The 26,073-nt window shown below is 44.5% G+C and overlaps 1 protein-coding gene and 1 long non-coding RNA gene across 2 annotated transcripts in view; one reads left to right on the top strand and one right to left on the bottom strand.

Annotated features, from left to right (window-relative positions):
- Positions 1–11,825, top strand: part of LOC147688513 (uncharacterized) — a 221,993-nt gene extending 210,168 nt beyond the window's left edge. The window contains exon 3 of the long non-coding RNA XR_015300700.1: positions 9,270–11,825. This is a non-coding gene — a long non-coding RNA (uncharacterized LOC147688513). The remainder of the gene's footprint in view (positions 1–9,269) is intronic.
- NLRC3 (NLR family CARD domain containing 3) overlaps positions 1–26,073 on the bottom strand; it is a 1,491,832-nt gene that overhangs the window by 907,382 nt on the left and 558,377 nt on the right. The gene's annotated exons all lie outside the window — the stretch shown is intronic.

Genomic DNA, 26,073 nt, shown 5'->3' with positions numbered 1-26,073 from the left:
TGGCTTTTTATCAAATGTAATCCTGCTCAGATCTTGCTTTACCATAGTTTCAAACAAATATAAGGTCTTGTGGCTCATTGGAGCCATAAAAGTACTTCTTGCTCGTAATCCTTTGAGTTGATCCTGTTCCGTTGTTATGGGTTTTTCGACTACACGATCAAAGAAATAGCGCAACCTCAATTTGCGCATCAGTTTAAAGAGACTAATCTCAAGTTCAAGTGAGTTAGTGAAAGTTGTCGGAACGAAGGAGGTTCCTTTCTCCAATACTGCTAGTTCTTGTTCTGTTAGCTTGTACTTAGATATGTTAATCACTAAGTGTTCTTGGGTGTAGTCTTCTTTTTGTCTTTCTCCTTTATGTTTGTTGTAACGCTTCTTGTGTTTGGAGGCTGCTTTTCTCCACCTGGATCTTCTTGTTGGTCTGGGCCTACTTCTAAAAAATGCTCATCTGTCGTACTGATAACTGTTGAAGTCGTCGGTTTTTCTACTGCAGTTGCTCCTTCTTTCGTGACTGTTGATGCATTGGCTTGAAAAGACTGTGGTGCCTTTCTCGGTGGATAGTTTTTATTAGGTGGTGGTGGTTTGTTCGTGGTATCGCTTCCTGATGATGAAGTGTCAGTGAATGGGGTATATGGGCGGTTTCTCCTTCTCTGGGCGTACACATCTGCCCATGTGTACACCTCCCCAAGCTTGTATTCAATCGTATCCCGTTTGAATTTTCTTATTTTTCTTTCATTCACTTCTTGGGTATGGCGATCTATTTGTTCTTTTGCATCCTTTAAGACTGTGTTTAGTTCATCTGCAGTCATCATTTTTGATAGCTCTTCTGTGAGTTCATCCATCTCTTTCGTCAATTCTATTAAGATAAGTGAGAGCTCTTCTATGATCAATAAGATCAAGTCCAACGAACATCTATTCAAAATGGCGTACCACTTGTCTGCAATCCTATGATCACCCGGACTTTTTGCTTTTGTTTCACTGGTTTACGACTTTCTCGGGCTGTGGGCCTGCCAATCAGACCCACAGCCTAGCTGTTCTCTCGCTAAATTGATGTGTACCTTAGGTGCATTACCCAATTGGAGCTGGGCCACCCTGTCAGACCCTGTAACTCAGGGCATCGGTGTACCCAGGGCCTACCAGGGGCTGAAGTATGTATTATGCCACCCCTGGCTGGCCATCTAAATCTGACACAACTGGCTGCACGACAGCTGGGGCAACGTAGCGTACACGCTCGTTGCTTTAGGTATAGTATCCCTATATCTAACCGCACAATGGACACCCGGGTTCCTATCAGTCACTCCTATGGCAGGCCTTGACAATCCTGAAGGCAGAGTGCATGGACCCGCGTGAATTGGGCTCTGGCACGAGCCGAGCCCGGTTACAGCTTGCGGAACCAAGACCCCATGGCTGTTCCATGATAACGCGTGATCATATCGGTAACTTCGGTATAGCGTTATCAAGACATGTCGAGTAAGGTGTCATACGAATCGGGATGCTACCCCCTCACCAATCCTGGCGACGAGGTTAGCCTTCCGCCCTTCTAGAGGGACACGACATGTACGTAACTGTGAACCCCGGTTAAAGTTAACTAAAGCCTCAGCTCCACAAAATGGATGCTGCCGCCACAGACACGAGTCTGACCTCCTGCTGCTGGGAGTCCTTCCAGCGAGGAGAGCCTGGACAAAGGGTTTCCTGTCAAGGGCGGTGTTCGCACCGTCCCAGACAGGGTTTGTGTATTCTGGCTAGGTAGGGCTTTACGAGAAGGTGACTGCGGAGTGGCACCCCGGTGCTCACTACGCATCTGCCGGTTAGAACCAGTTCCAGGGGCGCGCGGCCCCTGACCTGGGGAAAGTCCGGCAGGGGAGAGGGGTGTAACTACCCCCCTTCCTGGTCCCACCCTTAGGGCAGGACCTAGTCATGTACCCACCCCTTTCTTTAGGATAAAGGCCGGAGCGGGGACCCTTCAAAATTAGATCATCTTTGAATCAAGAATACTTTCTACGAAAGGACTTCGAGACTCTTCTCAAGATTTCTCCCTTGTGACTAAGGAGTAGTCACCCTGCATCAGCGGGCACCATCTAAGAACTCTGCGGTTTGCTGCAAGTCCTTCCTGAGGAATCCGACGGCCCAGCTCGACGAGAACCGGCTTCCCTGGCACCTCTGACCTCTACCCACGTCGTCAGCTCAGCTGAGATCTGTGGGTGCGACAAGACCTCGAGGGACCGGCCATCATCAAAACCTGCACGCTTTCTTAATCAGCACGACCATCGAAGTAATTCTCTGGTGAGTGCTTTGGGGTCCGAGAAGCCCCGACCCTGAGCAGCTCCAGCACCGAAGTGCAGTCTCCCAGCATCTCCACGATCTGCGTGGGGCCCTTCCGCTCGCTGCTCAGCACGTTGTCTGGTCACTAGCCGCTGGCTTGTGCCCTTCCTTGACGACATCCGACAACCAACGCTGCTGGTCTGGTTGCTCCAGACTGGCCTTTGCTTCCATCTTTGAGAGAAGCACCCCGGACCCTCCTGGTCCACCCAAGACGCCATACTAGGCCCACCACGTGGCCCTGAAATCTGCCAAGGCTTGTTGCCCCAATCCTGGGCCCAGCGACGCCGACAGCATCAACCTTCGTGGGACAGCTCGCACCTCCATCCTGGTCGCCGACAACGCCTCCTGGTCCGTGAGACTGAAGAGCCTAGCGTCGCCCACTCACCTAGTCGAGGTGACGGCCATCCGGTGCCTTCCTGGTACCCTCTGACTACTGGCTAGTAGTACGAACTTGGTCCCCTCTGCTTTCAGGTATCAACTATCTCTGATCCAGGCTTGGATCTCCACGAACTATTCATCACTGGTCGCCGGCCAGCAACTCCTTTTCTTCCGGCTCCTGGCTCGTCAGCGAAGACCCCAACGCCTGTAAGACTTGTGCAGCTGCAGCCCTCGTGGCTAGGTAACTTCGGCATTTCTGTGCCTGCATAGCCTCCTTACTCTAGGGTCCTGAGTCCCTCGCTTCCGACTTGCCTTATCGGGTCCGCCCGAGACCATTAGAACTTTCCGTGCCCTCGGGCATTTGTTTTAATTGTGCACTTGTAGTATTTTCCTAAGAGTTTTGTTCTGTGCTTAGTACCCTGTCCTCATAAAGAGTCCAGGGCTGTTGTGATTCTTAATAAATATACTGTTTATTTTCATAACACTTGTGTGGTGTCCTTTCACTGGGTGTTCAAGGGGTATGTGATGGTATTACAGCTGGCTTAACACGCCCTCTAGAGTTTAGCCCGAAGACTGCTCGTATCCACGCTACTAGGATAGCTGGTCTAAGGTTGACTTACAACCAATCACCATAAGGGTCGTTTGGAACGATACATAGTGGTCGCTAGAATAGCGAACACTGAATATCGGGCCAACTTCTCACACCCACAAGATTGTGGCTTGAGGGAGCACTGGTTGCGGCCAGTGTGTAATGGTATATAATCGGAACTGCCTAGGGTAGAATAGTCTGGGCCTGGGATGCCGCGAGACTATATGGTAAGAGTGTGGTATTATAGAAAACCTAGGCATGTATATTGCTAATTCCCTATCCTTGGGTAGGAGACATAGATACCTGTTGAAAATAGGTCCTAAGGAGGGAGGTGATTACGTTCCGGCTGGGTTGGTGGTGCTCTGGTGAGCTGATTCTATCTGGTCCGAGAATCCGGTCGTTACATCTGGCATCACGAACTGTTTACGAAGCCTGTGTGCGCTGTATTGTTTTTATCTTGTTGGTTTGCACTCGGCTCCTACGTGGTTTCTTTTGTATATTATTTGTTGATAGTTGTATATATCTTTTTGGTTTGTCAAAATGTTTTTGCGGAGGTCAAAATCTACTTTCAAATTGCCTGTTGAAATTCCCGGCTCGGAATCAACGCCTTACGAGGCTTTGGCCCGGGAGTGGGCCGATTCTACTGGCTTGAGTGAAAATTGGAGTTCTTGTTTGGAGCTGGCGGAGCCGGCTAATGTGATTGCTTGTTTGCAGAAGGCGCCGGTAGTGAAGGGTGATGAGCTTCCTATTTCAGGACGCAGAGGTTGGATTGTTTTAACAGCGTACAGGATTGTACATGAGAAATTTTTTAAATTGCAGAAACAATATGCTGACATGGAAGAGAAGTTTGTTGAAGTGCAAAATGCTCATACTCTTTTGCGATGTCAAAATAAATTGCTTACCGACAAACTTGAAACTTATCAGACGATAGCCGAAAGGGCTGCTGTTCGAATTGCGAAATACAAATATAAGAATCGTCGTGGTCGTGTATGTAAACGGAAGGTGCGTCTGGTCGTGGCGAAAGCCGGACTGGACTGGAACCCCGATGAATGGGACGGGAATATCTGGGACTCGAATGATTCTGGTTCCTCGGCTGAGGAGTCTGACAAGCGCGAGTCTTCTCGCTCCGGACGTGACTGTAAATCAGCTTCTTGTGACAAACGTGATGATTCTTGCGACCATGGTCGCTCTTTCCGTTCTGATAATGTTTCTCATTCTGATTGTTCCTCTAAATCTATGAATCGAGCTTCTTTGGATGCTCGTCCGGAGGTTTCTGCGCATCAGGTTTTTCGACGAAAATTACAACAAACTCCTGGTAATCCAAATGGTATTGCTATGGATAGTTTGGAAGATTTTACACAACAGGAAGTTAGTGACATTTTACAACGATTTCGACAACGGCCTGGTGAGGCTTCGCTTACGTGGATGGTGCGCCTTTATGAATTAGGCGCTGCAGGTATCATGTTAGATGGAAGAGATGCCTTGAAATTTTGTTCTTTGAGTTCCGATTCTACTGTACAAGATCATTTTCGAAATTGTAATGCTGCTGGCCAGATTAGTCTGCTCCAGTTGGCGACTGATGGTTGTAATCACAAATACCCTACTGAATCTGATTGGCCTGTGAATGGCAAGCCGTGGTATACCTTGCGCGATGCAGCGCAACGGCTAAAAGAGGAGGTGATGAAAACTGCGATTTTTCTGAGTACATCTGACAGATTGTTGGATGGTTTATTAACATCTTCTGTACGTAATCGCAATATCCGTTCTTCCCCTGTTGCTTATAAGCAGGTTATAATGACTTTGTTAATCAACCAAACTGGGAATGCTTTGTCTATGGTGCTTGAATCTGTTTGTCAGCTTGGTGAGTTGGGTGACTGGTTTAAACCTGAAAGACAGTCCAGACCGGAGGGTCGTACTGCTGGAGATCATAAGTTCTCTAGACGTGATATGTTTCTTGCGCTGTTGGCTGATGGTGTGAAACAGGAGGACATTGATGGCGAGCCTAATAATCGCTTGTGGGACATGTTTCGCAAGCGTGGTTTGGATCGGAAGGAGGGTGCCCGACGTGTGAGTAAGAATGATTGTGATCGTGGATATTCTGATGACAGTGGTGATGATCGACGTCGTGATGATTCTGATCGTCGTGATGGACGTCGGCATGAACGTGATGTGTCCCCTCGGCGTGACAGAGAGAGGGGCCGAGAGGGGGAAAGAGAAAGGGGGAGAGACGACCATGTTCACAGCAGATATAGAGAGGAAAGGGATCAGTCCCCTGAGTTGAGGAGAAGGGAGGATCGACAGAGACTTTCCGATCGAAATTCGCAGTACCAGGCAGATGACAAAAATCCATTTCGTCATAGAGATGGATATGAACATGATGTTTTAACACCCAAAAAGTATGAGAGCATTTACCCTGATTTGTCCTGGTTGACAGAACGCAGTAAAAATGACTAGGAAATTGGTTAAGCTCCAGTACGCAGGTGGGCTCACAAAGACAATAGACCCTATGTAGATATTGAAATTTTTTGGCAACATCGTAATATTCAAAGGGCCCGGGCATTGGTAGATACGGGAGCGGAGGCCACTCTTATTCATGGAAAATCAAAGAAATTTAAAGGTCAATTTTTCACAATTACTGGTTTAGGTGGAAAGGAAACCCCTGCGGTGCAAACTACACTTGAAATGAAAATAGGTGGAATTCCCCGAAAAGAATATTCTGTATTAGTTGTGCCCCTTTTGGAATACATAATTGGAATTGACATTTTGAAAGGAATGACTTTGCATTTAGATGACAGCTGTTATCAATTTGGAACTAAACATTATATATCGTCCAGACCTGTACGGATGCCCCCCATAAAAATTCCCCAGGCTTCAAAAATTGTTTCTCAGAAACAGTACCGTATCCCAGGTGGCCATGAAGAAATTAGTGCTACTATTCAGGATTTGGTGGATGCAGGAGTTATAACTCCTGTTACTTCTGCTTGGAATAATCCCGTTTGGCCTGTGCGAAAGAGTGATAATTCTTGGCGCATGACTGTTGATTACCGCGAATTGAACATACACACACCCCCTTTGACTGTTGCAGTACCAGACATCATTACTTTAATTGAAAGAATTCAAAAGCATCCAGGTACATGGTATGCGTCCATTGACATTGCCAATGCTTTCTTTTCAATTCCAATTGCCCCCGAGTGTCAGGAACAATTCCGTTTTACATGGAATGGACGTCAAATGACGTTTAGAAGTCTTCCCCAAGGCTATGTACACAGTCCTACGATTTGTCACCGGCTGGTGGCGGAACATTTGTCCGAAGTACCTTTACACCCGCAAATTCAGATATGTCACTATATTGATGACATTTTAATTCAAGGTGAGACACAAGACCAAGTTCAGACTCAGCTAGATCAAATCATTGATCGCTTACGCGAAAAAGGTTGGGAAATCAATCCCGACAAGTTGCAAGGTCCATCTCAAAATGTAAAATTTTTAGGTATTAATTGGCATGAAGGTCACAGAGAGGTGATTCCACAAGTGAAACAGAAAATTCTTGATTTTGCAGTCCCAAGAAATAGGAAAGAAGCCCAAAGCTTCATTGGCTTATTTGGCTTTTGGCGCCAGCATATTCCACATTTGAGTCAGATATTGGCCCCTTTATACCGAGGCACTCGTAAGAAAAATGTGTTTGAGTGGGGTAAACCACAGCAGGATGCATTTAATTTGGCAAAAGAAGCAATTCAGTATGCTTTGGATTTATGGCCTGTGTGCGATGGTGATGTGGATTTGAATGTATCCGTGCAAGGTCTATATGCAAAATGGAGTTTGTGGCAAAAACTAGGCAGAAATAAAGTACCATTAGGTTTTTGGACTAAAAAGTTACCCGATGCTGGTGAGCGTTATACACCGTTTGAGAAAAAATTGCTTGCATGTTACTGGGCTCTGGTGGATACCGAGCAATTGACTCTGGGACATGATGTGATTTTGAGACCTGAAATTCCTATTATGCAATGGGTTTTGAGTTCGCCGAAAACTCATCGAATTGGACATGCTCTAGAGGCGAGTGTGATTAAGTGGAAATGGTACATACAAGACAGGGCACGTGTGGGACCGAAAGGTGTAGCATCTTTGCATGAGCCAGTGGCGCAGGCGCCATCGACTGAGATTGGGAGTGATTGCTCCGTACCTGTAGTACAGGAATCTCCTGTTAAGTGGGGTAAGCCATTTGATGATTTGTCCGCGGAGGACAGAAACCATGTGTGGTTTACGGATGGTTCAGCGAGGTACATAGGAGAGAAAAGGCATTGGAAAGCAGTGTCCAATAATCCCATCACACAAAAATTGCTGAGTACGACTGGTGAAGGAAAGAGCAGTCAATTTGCAGAATTATATGCTGTTTATCAAGTCTTGAAACAAGAGTTACCTGGCACATGTCATATTTTCACTGATTCCTGGTCCACTGCTAATGGACTGGCGGTTTGGTTACCAACTTGGCATTCTCGTAATTGGGAATTGCACTCCAAAGAACTGTGGGGAAAAGAGTTATGGCAAGAAATCTGGGAAATGCTCCCACAAAGTACTGTTACAATCTTTCATGTGAATGCTCATACCCCGATAGACTCCCTTGACAAATTCTTTCAGAATATTGCAGATGAGAAATCTAAAATTGCTGAGGCAGTGGTGGACATGCAAGATTCTGATTTGGCGGGATTGGCGAAATGGGCCCACCAGAAAGCAGGACATTTTGGAGAGAGAGCCACTAGCAGGTGGGCCGCCGATTGAGGAATTTATATTCCTTTAAATTTGATTAAAGACACAATATTGCATTGTCCTATCTGCCAACATTCTAGACAACGAAAAGTACCCCAAATTGTTAAAGGCCATTTACATCGACGAAAATTGCCCGCACAAATTTGGCAAATTGATTATATTGGTCCACTTCCTACGAGTAAAAATTGCCAATATGTTTGCACCATTGTTGATACATACAGTGGCCTTTTAGTGGCCTTTCCTTGTAAACGAGCTACCCAAGTGAATACCATTAAAACATTGGAATTGATTATGCTCTATTATGGTGTTCCATTTCAAATTCAATCTGATAATGCATCCCATTTTCGAGGAAGATTGGTGCAGGAATTTTGTGTGGAAAATAACATTGAATGGGTATTTCATATACCATATTATCCACAGGCATCAGGCCTTATTGAGAGAATGAATGGTTTGCTAAAAGATCAATTGCGAAAATTAACTGACAATAACTATAAGAATTGGAGAGATTATTTGTTTCAAGCACTGTTAATTCTAAATAATCGTCCCTTTTTAAATGCTGAATCTCCATTAATGCCTTTATTTCCTCCAGCTATTGTTGCAAAGCCAAACACCATTGGCAATACTGTAATGTACTGGGAAATTTCCCCCAGAGCACTGGCTCCATGCAGAGCAACCCCAGGTTCTGCAGGCTTCGACCTGCATGCCATGAATGACACTACTATTAAAAGCAGAGATCGAGTTATCATTGAAACTGGTGTTGGTGTCTGTATACCGACTGGAAATTTTGGATTGATTGCCCCTAGATCGGGCCCGGCCTTAAAAGGCATTCAAGTACTCGGAGGAGTCATTGACAGCGATTATCAGGGAGAGATTAAGGTGCTCCTGCTAAACAGCAGTGAGGTTGATTTACTAATTCATAAAACTGACCGAATTGCTCAGTTGCTAATCATGCCTGTTTTCAGTGGTGAGATTCAAAAAGGCACTGCCCCAACTTTGCTAACTGTACGAGGACAAAAAGGTTTTGGCTCCACGGATAATCCCGGAGCGAGAGTGTGGGTGCAATCGCCTAAAAATCCCCCTGAACAAGCTGAAATTATTGCAACCGGTCATGATAATACGATCCTTGTCATGAGACCAGGGAAAGATAGCTGGGAAGCTGTCCCGGCTGACAAATGTTACTTACGAGAATGAATAATGCCTGTATTTGATTTTCTTTCAGATCATTCTCTGGACTGCTGCTGCAGGATGTGTCGGCGTTGGACTCCTTTTGGTCTGTTACGTCGAGAAAGGAGGGAACTCACAGACTTTGGTTGATTCGATAACCTGAGTACCGCGTTCCTTTGCTGCGTGGGATTCATCATCTAACTTTTGGACTACTTTAGCTAAACGAGTTACCAACTCTCCACATTTTTGCTTAACACCGATGCGTTCGGTGACTGACATTCTAGCGACCTGCTTAGTTGCTGTCCCTGCTTCGTTGGAAACTCTAGCCCATATCTTTAATATATCAAATGCCTGCCCCAACGTGATCCTTGGTGATTTTGCAACCCACGAATATTGTCCTTTATGTACCGTACTTTTAGATCCAATACCACTGATTCATTCCCAAATAACTACATACAATATCACCCAGGGAGACTTGTGCTTCTTCCTTACCTGTGACCCCAATGCAATTACGGAATGTGTGCGTTTAAAACTGAAAGCAGTAACTTCTTTTTCAGCTCATGAATGAACTTTGTGTTCCCGAAAACCCCCGAAATCATGTACTTCTGTTAGAAACAATATGATCTGTAAAATTTTAGTAGTTACCCCATGTCATTATCGTACAATGTTGTTACCTTCTGGATGGCTTTTCTCTTGTGGTAATACCTCCTGGCCCTACATTCCTGCAAACATTTCTGGAGGCCCTTGTGCCATCACTAGACTAAGCTTGTTGATGTTTTCTTCACATCCTAATACATATTCCCGTTTTGTTCGTGATGCTGTGATGTTACATGAAGACTGTGATTCTTCACTACATTTATATTCCAAATCTGAATACCTTAGTTTAGCTATTTCAATTATAGGTGTTCCAGCCTTGGCTGTCTATAATGCCAAATCCATCGGGAAGATGGCCTGCTGGATGGTCAAATCTATTAACCATACTTCTACAATCCTATCTGACCTGCTATTAGACGCCCAGGGTGAATGCAGAGCTATCTTGCAGAACCGGGCTGCTATTGACTATCTTTTGCTCAAACATGGACATGACTGTTCTGATTTTGAGGGCCTTTGATTTTTTAATCTGTCGGATCATACTAGATCCATTTAGGCTCATATTGACAAACTTCATGACTTGACTGAAGAGGTTAGAAAACACATTGACCAGGGCTGGTTTGACTGGCTCTTCAATTGGTTACCTGACTTACATTCTCTACGACAAATATTAGGGGGTATTATGATTACTATTAGCATTTTAGTAGCTATTTACTGCTTTATTCAGTGCATTCCTTCCCTACTCCAATATTGTAGATTTGGCACGAAAAATAGATCAGTTAGTTTTGTTTCATATTATTCCTCTACGGATGTTAGTTCCATTTAGCGAATGATTAGTAGCCTTAAGTCCAGGGTGAAGTGTTCTGACCGACTTTTTCAGCCCTCTTTTGAGGGAAGGTGATTGGAGGTGACTTCAGTCTACTATCATTCTAGTGGAAGGATTAGAACCGTAAACAGAGCCTATTCACAAGGCGTGTTGATATAATTCCGTACCCTTTTCCTTAGATCAGGGCTTATAAACTTATGTTACGGGATATATTCATTAGTATTAGTGATAATCCGTCCTTTTGTAAGAGTATTAGTATACCTTCTATGGGGTTATGCTTATTTCGGGCCTTGTAGGCTTCAAACGGGAGAGACTCCATCTTTCTTTCTGCCCCGGCAGCTTGAGATGCTTCTAGGTCAAATGTAATGTTTTAGTTACGAGGTGTTGTTCGCTTGGAGAGAACCGGCTCAGGCTGGCCCTTATCGAAAGACTGTATTTTTCTCCATTCCGAAGACACAACATCAGGCCGGCCGGCTGGGAACGTGTCCTTGGTACGGGGAGGTACAAGAATTTGGTGGGCGGCAGGTTACTTACTGGCCGTAACTTTCCATGAAGGAACAAGCTTCCATATTAGTGAAAGCATGAGGCAGTGAGTCAGTCAGTCTGTAGGCGGCAGCTAGTCGTTAGCATCAATGCCATTAATTATTTCAGGGCAGGCAGTCGCCATTTTGAAGTCAGAGAAAGACCGAGAAGCTGATACTCTCTAGAAAAGATTGAAGTTATTTTAGCTGGAGCAGCTGGCGAGCTTTGACATTAAGATCAGAGCATACAGAGTGAAGTAGCTAGTTGAGGGAACGAATACCAGAGTGGTAGAAACTGAGTTATAAGATCGGAGCCGAGAAGTGAAGATGGTCCGTGATTGAGAGGAGAGAGGAGTAGTGCAGAACAGCCAGAGAGAAAGCAGCTGATGAGAGGAAGGTTCCAGTGACTTGGAGGGAGGCGAAGGAGACAGAGCATAGCGGTGCAGACGTGTATCCGTGACTGCAGAGGTGTGACCTTAAGACGAGCCAAGGCACAGTCGAGAAGGGAACCCAGATGACTGCTGAGTCCAGACTTCATATTAATAAGGTGACGTCGACCCTTTCTTATTAGCGTGCACATTCTAACCTTTCATTTTCCTTTGCAGGCTATATGCTATAGTAAAGTGTTATATTGCTATTGTTGTTATGATAAATAAAGTACCCCAGTTCTTAGTGAACCGGCATGTGCCTCTTGTTCTTGTATAGCAAAGGTAATCTGTTCTTCTAGCCAGGTACTGTCTCCCGAACGGACGCAACTCCTGATCGGGTGAACGGTAATTAAATAATGAGGGAGAGAGGAGCCCTTGAAATGGAGAATAAGTCGTACATCATATAATTTGGCCATCATCATTGTGTGATCTATAATATTGTAGTATTGTACCTCTAGTAAATAACGAGAGATTCCCCGACATGAGGAGCTAATGGTATTCATAGGAAAGTGATCGTCATTGTGAAGCGGCGTTAAAGAGAGCATCAGGGGGGATACTGATGTGTATACCCACAGGATTGTGGCTTGTACGTAGATAAAAGAGAGTACCAGGGGGGATACTGGTATTTATACCCACAAGATTGTGGCTTGAGCGAACACTGGTTGCGGCCAGTGTGTAATGGTATATAATCAGAACTGCCTTAGGGTAGAATAGTCTGGGCCTGGGTTGCCGCGAGACTATATGGTAAGAGTGTGGTATTATAGAAAACTTAAGCATGTATATTGCTAATTCCCCATCCTTGGGTAGGAGACATAGATACCTGTTGTAAATAGGTCCTAAGGAGGGAGGTGATTACGTTCCGGCTGGGTTGGTGGTGCTCTGGTGAGCTGATTCTATCTGGTCCGAGAATCCGGTCGTTACATCTGGCGTCACGAACTGTTTACGAAGCCTGTGTGCGCTGTATTGTTTTTATCTTGTTGGTTTGCACTCGGCTCGTACGTGGTTTCTTTTGTATATTATTTGTTGATAGTTGTATATATCTTTTTGGTTTGTCAAAATGTTTTTGCGGAGGTCAAAATCTACTTTCAAATTGCCTGTTGAAATTCCCGGCTGGGAATCAACGCCTTACGAGGCTTTGGCCCGTGAGTGGGCCGATTCTACTGGCTTGAGTGAAAATTGGAGTTTTTGTTTGGAGCTGGCGGAGCCGGCTAATGTGATTGCTTGTTTGCAGAAGGCGCTGGTAGTGAAGGGTGATGAGCTTCCTATTTTAGGACGCAGAGGTTGGATTGTTTTAACAGCGTACAGGATTGTACATGAGAAATTTTTAAAATTGCAGAAACAATATGATGACATGGAAGAGAAGTTTGTTGAAGTGCAAAATGCTCATACTTTTTTGCGATGTCAAAATAAATTGCTTGCCGACAAACTTGAAACTTATCAGACGATAGCCGAAAGGGCTGCTGTTCGAATTGCGAAATACAAATATAAGAATCGCCGTGGTCGTGTTTGTAAACGGAAGGTGCGTCTGGTCGTGGCGAAAGCCGGACTGGACTGGAACCCCGATGAATGGGACGGTAATATCTGGGACTCGAATGATTCTGGTTCCTCGGCTGAGGAGTCTGACAAGCGTGAGTCTTCTCGCTCCGGACGTGACTGTAAATCAGCTTCTTGTGACAAACGTGATGATTCTTGCGACCATGGTCGCTCTTTCCGTTCTGATAATGTTTCTCATTCTGATTGTTCCTCTAAATCTATGAATCGAGCTTCTTTGGATGCTCGTCCGGAGGTTTCTGCGCATCCGGTTTTTCGACGAAAATTACAACAAACTCCTGGTAATCCAAATGGTATTGCTATGGATAGTTTGGAAGATTTTACACAACAGGAAGTTAGTGACATTTTACAACGATTTTGACAACGTCCTGGTGAGGCCTTGCTTACGTGGATGGTGCGCCTTTATGAATTAGGCGCTGCAGGTATTATGTTAGATGGAAGAGATGCCTTGAAATTTTGTTCTTTGAGTTCCGATTCTACTGTACAAGATCATTTTCGAAATTTTAATGCTGCTGGCCAGATTAGTCTGCTCCAGTTGGCGACTGATGGTTGTAATCACAAATACCCTACTGAATCTGATTGGCCTGTGAATGACAAGCCGTGGTATACCTTGCGCGATGCGGCGCAATGGCTAAAAGAGGAGGTGATGAAAACTGCGATTTACATCTGACAGATTGTTGGATGGTTTGTTAACATCTTCTGTACGTAATCGCATTATCCGTTCTTCCCCTGTTGCTTATAAGCAGGTTATAATGACTTTGTTAATCAAGCAAACTGGGAATGCTTTGTCTATGGTGCTTGAATCTGTTCGTCAACTTGGTGAGTTGGGTGACTGGTTTAAACCTGAAAGACAGTCCAGACCTGAGGGTCGTACTGCTGGAGATCATAAGTTCTTTAGACGTGATATGTTTCTTGCGCTGTTGGCTGATGGTGTGAAACAGGAGGACATTGATGGCGAGCCTAATAATCGCTTGCGGGACATGTTTCGCAAGCGTGGTTTGGATCGGAAGGAGGGTGCCCGACGTGTGCGTAAGAATGATTGTGATTGTGGATATTCTGATGACAGTGGTGATGATCGACGTCGTGATGATTCTGATCGTCGTGATGGACGTCGGCATGAACGTGATGTGTCCCCTCGGCGTGACAGAGAGAGGGGGTGAGAGGGGGGAAAGAGAAAGGGGGAGAGACGACCATGTTCACAGCAGATATAGAGAGGAAAGGGATCAGTCCCCTGAGTTTAGGAGAAGGGAGGATCGACACAGATTTTCCGATCGAAATTCGCAGTACCAGGCAGATGACAAAAATCCATTTCGTCATAGAGATGGATATGAACATGATCTTTTAACACCCAAAAAGTATGAGAGCATTTACCCTCATTTGTCCTGGTTGACAGAACGCAGTAAAAATGACTAGGAAATAGGTCAAGCTCCAGTACGCAGGTGGGCTCACAAAGACAATAGACCATATGTAGATATTGACATTTTTTGGAAACATCGTAATATTCAAAGGGCCCTGGCATTGGTAGATACGGGAGCAGAGGCCACTCTTATTCATGGAAAATCAAAGAAATGTAAAGGTTAATTTTTCACAATTACTGGTTTAGGTGGAAAGGAAACCCCTGGAGTGCAAACTACACTTGAAATGAAAATAGGTGGAATTCCCCGAAAAGAATATTCTGTATTAGTTGTGCCACTTTTGGAATACATAATTGGAATTGACATTTTGAAAGGAATGACTTTGCATTTAGATGACAGCTGTTATCAATTTGGAACTAAACATTATATATCGTCCAGACCTGTACGGATGCCCCCCATAAAAATTCCCCAGGCTTCAAAAATTGTTTCTCAGAAACAGTACTGTATCCCAGGTGGCCATGAAGAAATTAGTGCTACTATTCAGGATTTGGTGGATGCAGGAGTTATAACTCCTGTTACTTCTGCTTGGAATAATCCCGTTTGGCCTGTGCGAAAGAGTGATAATTCTTGGCGCATGACTGTTGATTACCGCAAATTGAACATACACACACCCCCTTTGACTGTTGCAGTACCCGACATCATTACTTTAATTGAAAGAATTCAAAAGCATCCAGGTACATGGTATGCGTCCATTGACATTGCCAATGCTTTCTTTTCAATTCCAATTGCCCCCGAGTGTCAGGAACAATTCCGTTTTACATGGAATGGACGTCAAATGACGTTTAGAAGTCTTCCCCAAGGCTATGTACACAGTCCTACGATTTGTCACCGGCTGGTGGCGGAACATTTGTCCGAAGTACCTGTACACCCGCAAATTCAGATATGTCACTATATTGATGACATTTTAATTCAAGGTGAGACACAAGACCAAGTTCAGACTCAGCTAGATCTTACGCGAAAAAGGTTGGGAAATCAATCTCGACAAGTTGCAAGGTCCATCTCAAAATGTAAAATTTTTAGGTATTAATTGGCATGAAGGTCACAGAGAGGTGATTCCACAAGTGAAACAGAAAATTCTTGATTTTGCAGTCCCAAGAAATAGGAAAGAAGCCCAAAGCTTCATTGGCTTATTTGGCTTTTGGCGCCAGCATATTCCACATTTGAGTCAGATATTGGCCCCTTTATACCGAGGCACTCGTAAGAAAAATGTGTTTGAGTGGGGTAAACCACAGCAGGATGCATTTAATTTGGCAAAAGAAGCAATTCAGTATGCTTTGGATTTATGGCCTGTGTGCGATGGTGATGTGGATTTGAATGTATCCGTGCAAGGTCTATATGCAAAATGGAGTTTGTGGCAAAAACTAGGCAGAAATAAAGTACCATTAGGTTTTTGGACTAAAAAGTTACCCGATGCTGGTGAGCGTTATACACCGTTTGAGAAAAAATTACTTGCATGTTACTGGGCTCTGGTGGATACCGAGCAATTGACTCTGGGACATGATGTGATTTTGAGACCTGAAATTCCTATTATGCAATGGGTTTTGAGTTCGCCGAAAACTCATCGAATTGGACATGCTCTAGAGGCGAGTGTGATTAAGTGGAAATGGTACATACAAGACAGGGCACGTGTTGGACCGAAAGGTGTAGCATCTTTGCATGAGCCAGTGGCGCAGGCGCCATCGACTGAGATTGGGAGTGATTGCTCCGTACCTGTAGTACAGGAATCTCCTGTTAAGTGGGGTAAGCCATTTGATGATTTGTCCGCGGAGGACAGAAACCATGTGTGGTTTACGGATAGTTCAGCGAGGTACATAGGAGAGAAAAGGCATTGGAAAGCAGTGTCCTATAATCCCATCACACAAAAATTGCTGAGTACGACTGGTGAAGGAAAGAGCAGTCAATTTGCAGAATTATATGCTGTTTATCAAGTCTTGAAACAAGAGTTACCTGGCACATGTCATATTTTCACTGATTCCTGGTCCACTGCTAATGGACTGGCGGTTTGGTTACCAACTTGGCATTCTCGTAATTGGGAATTGCACTCCAAAGAACTGTGGGGAAAAGAGTTATGGCAAGAAATCTGGGAAATGCTTTCACAAAGTACTGTTACAATCTTTCATGTGAATGCTCATACCCCGATAGACTCCCTTGACAAATTCTTTCAGAACATTGCAGATTAGAAATCTAAAATTGCTGAGGCAGTGGTGGACATGCAAGATTCTGATTTGGCGGGATTGGCGAAATGGGCCCACCAGAAAGCAGGACATTTTGGAGAGAGAGCCACTAGCAGGTGGGCCGCCGATTGAGGAATTTATATTCCTTTAAATTTGATTAAAGACACAATATTGCATTGTCCTATCTGTCAACATTCTAGACAACGAAAAGTACCCCAAATTGTTAAAGGCCATTTACATCGAGAAAAATTGCCCGCACAAATTTGGCAAATTGATTATATTGGTCCACTTCCTATGAGTAAAAATTGCCAATATGTTTGCACCATTGTTGATACATACAGTGGCCTTTTAGTGGCCTTTCCTTGTAAACGAGCTACCCAAGTGAATACCATTAAAACATTGGAATTGATTATGCTCTATTATGGTGTTCCATTTCAAATTCAATCTGATAATGCATCCCATTTTCGAGGAAGATTGGTGCAGGAATTTTGTGTGGAAAATAACATCGAATGGGTATTTCATATACCATATTATCCACAGGCATCAGGCCTTATTGAGAGAATGAATGGTTTACTAAAAGATCAATTGCGAAAATTAACTGACAATAACTATAAGAATTGGAGAGATTATTTGTTTCAAGCACTGTTAATTCTAAATAATCGTCCCTTTTTAAATGCTGAATCTCCATTAATGCCTTTATTTCCTCCAGCTATTGATGCAAAGCCAAACACCATTGGCAATACTGTAATGTACTGGGAACTTCCCCCCGGAGCACTGGCTCCATGCAGAGCAACCCCAGGTTCCGCAGGCTTCGACCTGCATGCCCTGAATGACACTACTATTAAAAGCAGAGATCGAGTTATCATTGAAACTGGTGTTGGTGTCTGTATACCGACTGGAAATTTTGGATTGATTGCCCCTAGATCGGGCCTGGCCTTAAAAGGCATTCATGTACTCGGAGGAGTCATTGACAGTGATTATCAGGGAGAGATTAAGGTGCTTCTGCTAAACAGCAGTGAGGTTGATTTACTACTTCATAAAACTGACCGAATTGCTCAGTTGCTAATCATGCCTGTTTTCAGTGGTGAGATTCAAAAAGGCACTGCCCCAACTTTGCTAACTGTACGAGGACAAAAAGGTTTTGGCTCCACGGATAATCCCGGAGCGAGAGTGTGGGTGCAATCGCCTAAAAATCCCCCTGAACAAGCTGAAATTATTGCAACCGGTCATGATAATACGATCCTTGTCATGAGACCAGGGAAAGATAGCTTTGAAGCTGTCCCGGCTGACAAATGTTACTTACGAGAATGAATAATGCCTGTATTTGATTTTCTTTCAGATCATTCTCTGGACTGCTGCTGCAGGATGTGTCGGCGTTGGACTCCTTTTGGTCTGTTACGTCGAGAAAGGAGGAAACTCACAGACTTTGGTTGATTCGATAACCCGAGTACCCAGTTCCTTTGCTGCATGGGATTCATCATCTAACTTTTGGACTACTTTAGCTAAACGAGTTACCAACTCTCCACATTTTTGCTTAACACCGATGCGTTCGGTGACTGACATTCTAGCGACCTGCTTAGTTGCTGTCCCTGCTTCGTTGGAAACTCTAGCCCATATCTTTAATATATCAAATGCCCGCCCCAACGTGATCCTTGGTGATTTTGCAACCCACGAATATTGTCCTTTATGTACCGTACTTTTAGATCCAATACCACTGATTCATTCCCAAATAACTACATACAATATCACCCAGGGAGACTTGTGCTTCTTCCTTACCTGTGACCCCAATGCAATTACGGAATGTGTGCGTTTAAAACTGAAAGCAGTAACTTCTTTTTCAGCTCATGAACGAACTTTGTGTTCCCGAAAACCCCCGAAATCATGTACTTCTGTTAGAAACAATATGATCTGTAAAATTTTAGTAGTTACCCCATGTCATTATCGTACAATGTTGTTACCTTCTGGATGGCTTTTCTCTTGTGGTAATACCTCCTGGCCCTACATTCCTGCAAACATTTCTGGAGGCCCTTGTGCCATCACTAGACTAAGCTTGTTGATGTTTTCTTCACATCCTAATACATATTCCCGTGTTGTTCGTGATGCTGTGATGTTACATGAAGACTGTGATTCTTCACTACATTTATATTCCAAATCTGAATACCTTAGTTTAGCTATTTCAATTATTGGTGTTCCAGCCTTGGCTGTCTATAATGCCAAATCCATCGGGAAGATGGCCTGCTGGATGGTCAAATCTGTTAACCATACTTCTACAATTCTATCTGACCTGCTATTAGACGCCCAGGGTGAATGCAGAGCTATCTTGCAGAACCGGGCTGCTATTGACTATCTTTTGCTCAAACATGGACAGGACTGGTCTGATTTTGAGGGCCTTTGATTTTTTAATCTGTCGGATCATACTAGATCCATTTAGGCTCACATTGACAAACTTCATGACTTGACTGAAGAGGTTAGAAAACACATTGACCAGGGCTGGTTTGACTGGCTCTTCAATTGGTTACCTGACTTACATTCTCTACGACAAATATTAGGGGGTATTATGATTACTATTAGCATTTTAGTAGCTATTTGCTGCTTTATTCAGTGCATTCCTTCCCTACTCCAATATTGTAGATTTGGCACGAAAAATAGATCAGTTAGTTTTGTTTCATATTATTCCTCTACGGATGTTAGTTCCATTTAGCGAATGATTAGTAGCCTTAAGTCAAGGGTGAAGTGTTCTGACCGACTTTTTCGGCCCTCTTTTGAGGGAAGGTGATTGGAGGTGACTTCAGTCTACTATCATTCTAGTGGAAGGATTAGAACCGTAAACAGAGCCTATTCACAAGGTGTGTTGATATAATTCCGTACCCTTTTCCTTAGATCAGGGCTTATAAACTTATGTTAGGGGATAGATTCATTAGTATTAGTGATAATCCGTCCTTTTGTAAGAGTATAAGTATACCTTCTATGGGGTTATGCTTATTTCGGGCCTTGTAGGCCTCAAACGGGAGAGACTCCATCTTTCTTTCTGCCCAGGCAGCTTGAGATGCTTCTAGGTCAAATGTAATGTTTTAGTTACGAGGTGTTGTTCGCTTGGAGAGAACCGGCTCAGGCTGGCCCTTATCGAAAGACTGTATTTTTCTCCATTCCGAAGAACAAACATCAGGCCGGCCGGCTGGGAACGTGTCCTTGGTACGGGGAGGTACAAGAATTTGGTGGGCGGCAGGTTACTGGCCGTAACTTTCCATGAAGGAACAAGCTTCCATATTAGTGAAAGCATGAGGCAGTGAGTCAGTCAGTCTGTAGGCGGCAGCTAGTCGTTAGCATCAATGCCATTAATTATTTCAGTAGAAAAGAGAAAATGCTAGCCCTCAAAATGATTTTTCTCACAATTTTTGAGAATACAAACAAGGGGGAACCTTTTGTTTGTATGGGTTATTTTATGTAGACCCTTTTATAAATTTTCGATCATTTTTAGAAAAAAAAATTCATGGGTGAGAAAAACACAAAATACTAACATTTACAATATTTACAACTCTCATACATACAGCTATCATACAACTATCTGACGACTGACATATATACAAATAATCCACATTTATGTACAAGCTTCTTTTGCAAGAGGAAATGAGTAACAATTAGACAACCACAAATAGTTAATCTTTGTGGAAAATCAAATCATTGTAATGCCCAACCAGGGTCAAAAAACAGAAAGGGCAACAAGAAATTGAATTTAAACTCTTCAATTAATTCAGATTGATGAATAAACAACATGAGAATTGCTAAATCATAATGCCTATTTGCTGTTTTGCCGACGCGTTTCGAATCTGTGTGCAATCTCAGATTCTCCTCAGGGCTCGTTCAATGTAGTACTCTAGAAGAAGAAAGGAAGCTTGTTTTAACCACTAGTTATAGTAATGCGTAAACCCCCTGACTAGACAGATAGTCACAGGATTTTATTACCTTCTTGAATGGATTACGCGATCCCGCGGTCCAATTATTCAGGTAGGAATAGGGCTTTTGTTTTGGCAGAGGTTCTGTTAAAAGAATATATATATACAAGATGGTTACCAGACCATCCAGAGACGCGCAGTTACTGTGGCTCCACAACTATAAAGCTGACAAGTCCTACCTTAAGTTGTTATAACAGGGAAGCTACTGATTTCTTTCACGCTGCACTTTCTCCGCTCACGAGGCGAAATCACTACTGCCTGAAACGCACAAACATGAGCTGTGCTCAGTACAAGTTGCTCTAATGCAAAACAACATTCGAGGTTACAGGGTGGGACATACCTGAAGATTTTGGTTTTGGAGCAGAGGTGGTTGCTATTGCGCCAAACCCGCAGTTCCTTTGTTATCGGGCGGGCGGCAAGCTGAAAACACCTCTGCGGCGTGCCAAAAAGCTGTGCTTCAATCGCGCTGGTTTCTAAAAAAATTATATTGTGTTGTTTAGTGCGGGACGCAGCATTTTCTCTGTCTTAGTCTAAGGACATGCTGGCACTAACCTCACTCTCCAACAGATGGACCAGGAAATGCGAACTCATTGGTGGAAAACCACCATGTGAGGTTTCTACATCATGGCAAACCCTCCGCTCGGCATTGTGGTCAACGTAGTTTCTCAGGCAATTAGCGCGTCATGATTTTACAAACGAGAAATCTCAGATAGTGAGTTGAGCCCCGTTTGGGTACTGTTCAATTTAAGTATCAGATAAGCTTCTTTCCTTAGTAGCATTTGTTCACTATTAGTGCCAAAATTAGATTGATTCAGATTGAACAACACAGTCCAATGGAACTCATTTTCCCCATGTTTGTTGTCAATGAAATGTTGGACAAGGGGCGCTGTAAGCACTTTGTTCTTGATGTGTGACCTATGTTGCGTCATGCGTGTGTTGGCTTGTTGGTTTGTCTTGCCGATATAGATTTTAGGACAAGGACAAATGATGGCATAAACCACATTCTTGGTTCTGCAATTGGTGAAATTCGAGTGGGTCCACGTGGTGGTAATGTGTTGGAAAATTTTCCCTTCAATGGTTGTGTCACATGCAATGCAATTCCCACATCTGTGGTGTCCCTCTAGCGGTTTGAGTTCCCATTTTGACAATAAGTCGCTTTTCGGTTTGATTGTTCTAATGTCTGCGCGAACTAGTTGCATTCTCTAGGCTCTTTGAAACAAAAAGCAAACGTGAACTAGAGAGTTTGGTTTGCGTCACGACATTCTGTGCAGAAACCCACAAAATAAGACAAATGGTCCTGAAACACTGGCATTTGCTAGAAGAACTAGAAATACCCTTCCCCCGTCCAATATTTGCTTTCAGAAAAAACCAAAATATTGGCCAGCAACTAGTTCGCGCAGACATTAGAACAATCAAACCGAAAAGCGACTTATTGTCAAAATGGGGACTCAAACCAACAAGCCAACACACGCATGACGCAACATAGGTCACACATCAAGAACAAAGTGCTTACAGCGCCCCTTGTCCAACATTTCATTGACAACAAACATGGGGAAAATGAGTTCCATTGGACTGTGTTGTTCAATCTGAATCAATCTAATTTTGGCACTAATAGTGAACAAATGCTACTAAGGAAAGAAGCTTATCTGATACTTAAATTTAACAGTACCCAAACGGGGCTCAACTCACTATCTCAGATTTATCGTTTGTAAAATCATGACGTGCTAATTGCCTGAGAAACTACGTTGACCACAATGCCGAGCGGCGGGTTTGCCATGATGTAGGAACCTCACATGGTGGTTTTCCACCAATGAGTTCGCATTTCCTGGTCCATCTGTTGGAGAGTGAGGTTAGTGACAGCATGTCCTTAGACTAAGACAGAGAAAATGCTGCGTCCCGCGCTAAACAACACAATATAATTTTTTTAGAAACCAGCGGGATTGAAGCACGGCTTTTTGGCACGCCGCGGAGGAGTTTTCAGCTTGTCGCCCGCCCGATAACAAAGGAACTGCGGGTTTGGCGCAATAGCAACCACCTCTGCTCCAAAACCAAAATCTTCAGGTATGTCCCACCGCAATCCCCTGTAACCTCGAATGTTGTTTTGCATTAGAGCAACTTGTACTGAGCACAGCTCATGTTTGTGCGTTTCAGGCAGTAGTGATTTCGCCTCGTGAGCGGAGAAAGTGCAGCGTGAAAGAAATCAGTAGCTACCCTGTTATAACAACTTAAGGTAGGACTTGTCAGCTTTATAGTTGTGGAGCCACAGTAACTGCGCGTCTCTGGATGGTCTGGTAACCATCTTGTATATATATATTCTTTTAACAGAACCTCTGCCAAAACAAAAGCCCTATTCCTATCTGAATAATTGGACCGCGGGATCGCGTAATCCATTCAAGAAGGTAATAAAATCCTGTGACTGTCTAGTCAGGGGGTTTACGCATTACTATAACTAGTGGTTAAAACAAGCTTCCTTTCTTCTTCTAGAGTACTACATTGAAAGAGCCCTGAGGAGAATCTGAGATTTCACCCAGATTCGAAACGCGTCGGCAAAACAGCAAATAGGCATTATGATTTAGCAATTCTCATGTTGTTTATTCATCAATCTGAATTAATTGAAGAGTTTAAATTCAATTTCTTGTTGCCTTTTCTGTTTTTTGACCCTGGTTGGGCATTACAATGATTTGATTTTCCACAAAGATTAACTATTTGTGGTTGTCTAATTGTTACTCATTTCCTCTTGCAAAAGAAGCTTGTACATAAATGTGGATTATTTGTATATATGTCAGTCGTCAGATAGTTGTATGATAGCTGTATGTATGAGAGTTGTAAATATTGTAAATGTTAGTATTTTGTGTTTTTCTCACCCATGAAATTTTTTTTCTAAAAATGATCGAAAATTTATAAAAGGGTCTAAATAAAATAACCCATACAAACAAAAGGTACCCCCTTGTTTGTATTCTCAAAAATTGTGAGAAAAATCATTTCGAGGGCTAGCATTTTCTCTTTTCTAGTTATATTAGGTCCAGCTGCCCCTCTGTCCCAGGACCAAACTCCGTTTTGTTTACAAATTAATTATTTCAGGGCAGGCAGTCGCCATTTTGAAGTCCGAGAAAGACTGAGAAGCTGATACTCTCTAGGAAAGATTGAAGTTATTTTAGCTGGAGCAGCTGGCGAGCTTTGACATTAAGATCAGAGCATACAGAGTGAAGTAGCTAGTTGAGGGAACGAATACCAGAGTGGTAGAAACTGAGTTATAAGATCGAAGCCGAGAAGTGAAGATGGTCCGTGATTGAGAGGAGAGAGGAGTAGTGCAGAACAGCCAGAGAGAAAGCAGCTGATGAGAGGAAGGTTCCAGTGACTTGGAGGGAGGCGAAGGAGACAGAGCATAGCGGTGCAGACGTGTATCCGTGACTGCAGAGGTGTGACCTAAAGACGAGCCAAGGCACAGACGAGAAGGGAACCCAGATGACTGCTGAATCCAGACTTCATATTAATAAGGTGACGTCGACCCTTTCTTATTAGCGTGCATATTCTAACCTTTCATTTTCTTTTGCAGGCTATATGCTATAGTAAAGTGTTATATTGCTATTGTTGTTATGATAAATAAAGTACCCCAGTTCTTAGTGAACCGGCATGTGCCTCTTGTTCTTGTATAGCAAAGGTAACCTGTTCTTCTAGTCAGGTACTGTCTCCCGAACGGACGCAACTCCCGATCGGGTGAACGGTAATTGAATAATGAGGGAGAGAGGAGCCCTTAAAATGGAGAATAAGTCGTACATCATATAATTTGGCCATCATCATTGTGTGATCTATAATATTGTAGTATTTTACCTCTAGTAAATAACGAGAGATTCCCCGACATGAGGAGCTAATGGTATTCATAGGAAAGTGATTGTCGTTGTGAAGCGGCGTTAAAGAGAGCATCAGGGGGGGTACTGATGTGTATACCCACAGGATTGTGGCTTGTACGTAGATAAAACAGAGTACCAGGGGGGATACTGGTATTTATACCCACAAGATTGTGGCTTGAGCGAGCACTGGTTGCGGCCAGTGTGTAATGGTATATAATCAGAGCTGCCTTAGGGTAGAATAGTCTGGGCCTGGGTTGCCGCAAGACTATATGGTAAGAGTGTGGTATTATAGAAAACGTAGGCATGTATATTGCTAATTCCCCATCCTTGGGTAGGAGACATAGATACCTGTTGTAAATAGGTCCTAAGGAGGGAGGTGATTACGTTCCGGCTGGGTTGGTGGTGCTCTGGTGAGCTGATTCTATCTGGTCAGAGAATCCGGTCGTTACACCACGCCAGCCGATTGGATACCACGCTCCCACCTCCCAGCGGACCCTCCCTCCCGGCTCCCTTCTTATGACGCCCCCAGAGCGACCGCGCAGCGGACGAGCGTAGCAGGAGCACCGATTGAGCGCCGAAGGTAAGCCCGTCTGCGCCCGTCCATGCCTGGACCGCGCCCAGGGCCAGGACCCCTGGCTCCCGCAGACACCAGCCCACCCGCCGGACCTACGACGCCACTGAACTCAACGCACTCAACGCCCGCCGAATCCCGGGCTGCTACCGAGCCACCCAGAGACGCACCCACGGACCCTTCTGCTGCCACTCCTGCAAGTTCACCTGCATCTGGACCAGCACCGCCCAAGACGAGCAACAGCAGCAGCCACCTGAAATGCATCCTGCTCAACACCCGCTCCATCCACAGACACGCCGTCGAGCTCTGGAACCTGCTCGACACCACAGCCCCAGACGTCGCCTTTCTCACGGAAACCTGGATGAACGCCTCTTCAGCGCCCGACATCGCCATCCCAGACGGCTACAAGATCATCCGGAGGGACCGCATCAACCAGACTGGAGGAGGCATCACCATCATCCACAAGAACACCATCCGCATCACGACCAACACCGACGACACCCTCGCACCCGCCGAGCACCTGCACTTCGAGGTCCACATCAACCCCAAGACCACCCTCAGAGGCACCCTCATCTACACGCCCCCGGGACCACGCACACAATTCAGCGAGGACATTGCCGACTTAGTCAGCCCGCACGCTCTCCCCTCCGCTGACTACATCCTCCTCGGGGACCTCAACTTCCACCTGGAGAACAACAACGACCGCAACACCACCACCCTGCTGGACAACCTCGCAAACCTCGGACTCAAGCAGCTGGTGACCACCCCCACCCATTACGCCGGACAAACACTCGACCCTGTCTTCTCATCCAGCAAGGACATCACCTTCAGCCACGCCACCGGACTCCACTGGACGGACCACAGCTGCGTCCACTTCAGCTTCAAAAGGACCACGATCCACCACCACCAGCAACAGGCTGCACGCAGAAGCTGGAACAAGATCACAGCCAACCAGCTCGCGACTTCCCTGAGCAAGAA

Source organism: Lissotriton vulgaris, chromosome 10 (genome assembly GCF_964263255.1).
Source record: "Lissotriton vulgaris chromosome 10, aLisVul1.2, whole genome shotgun sequence".
Classification (NCBI taxonomy): Eukaryota; Metazoa; Chordata; class Amphibia; order Caudata; family Salamandridae; genus Lissotriton; species Lissotriton vulgaris.
The sequence above is the reverse complement of the archived record's forward strand: the minus strand, read 5'-3'. Positions and strand labels throughout refer to the sequence as shown.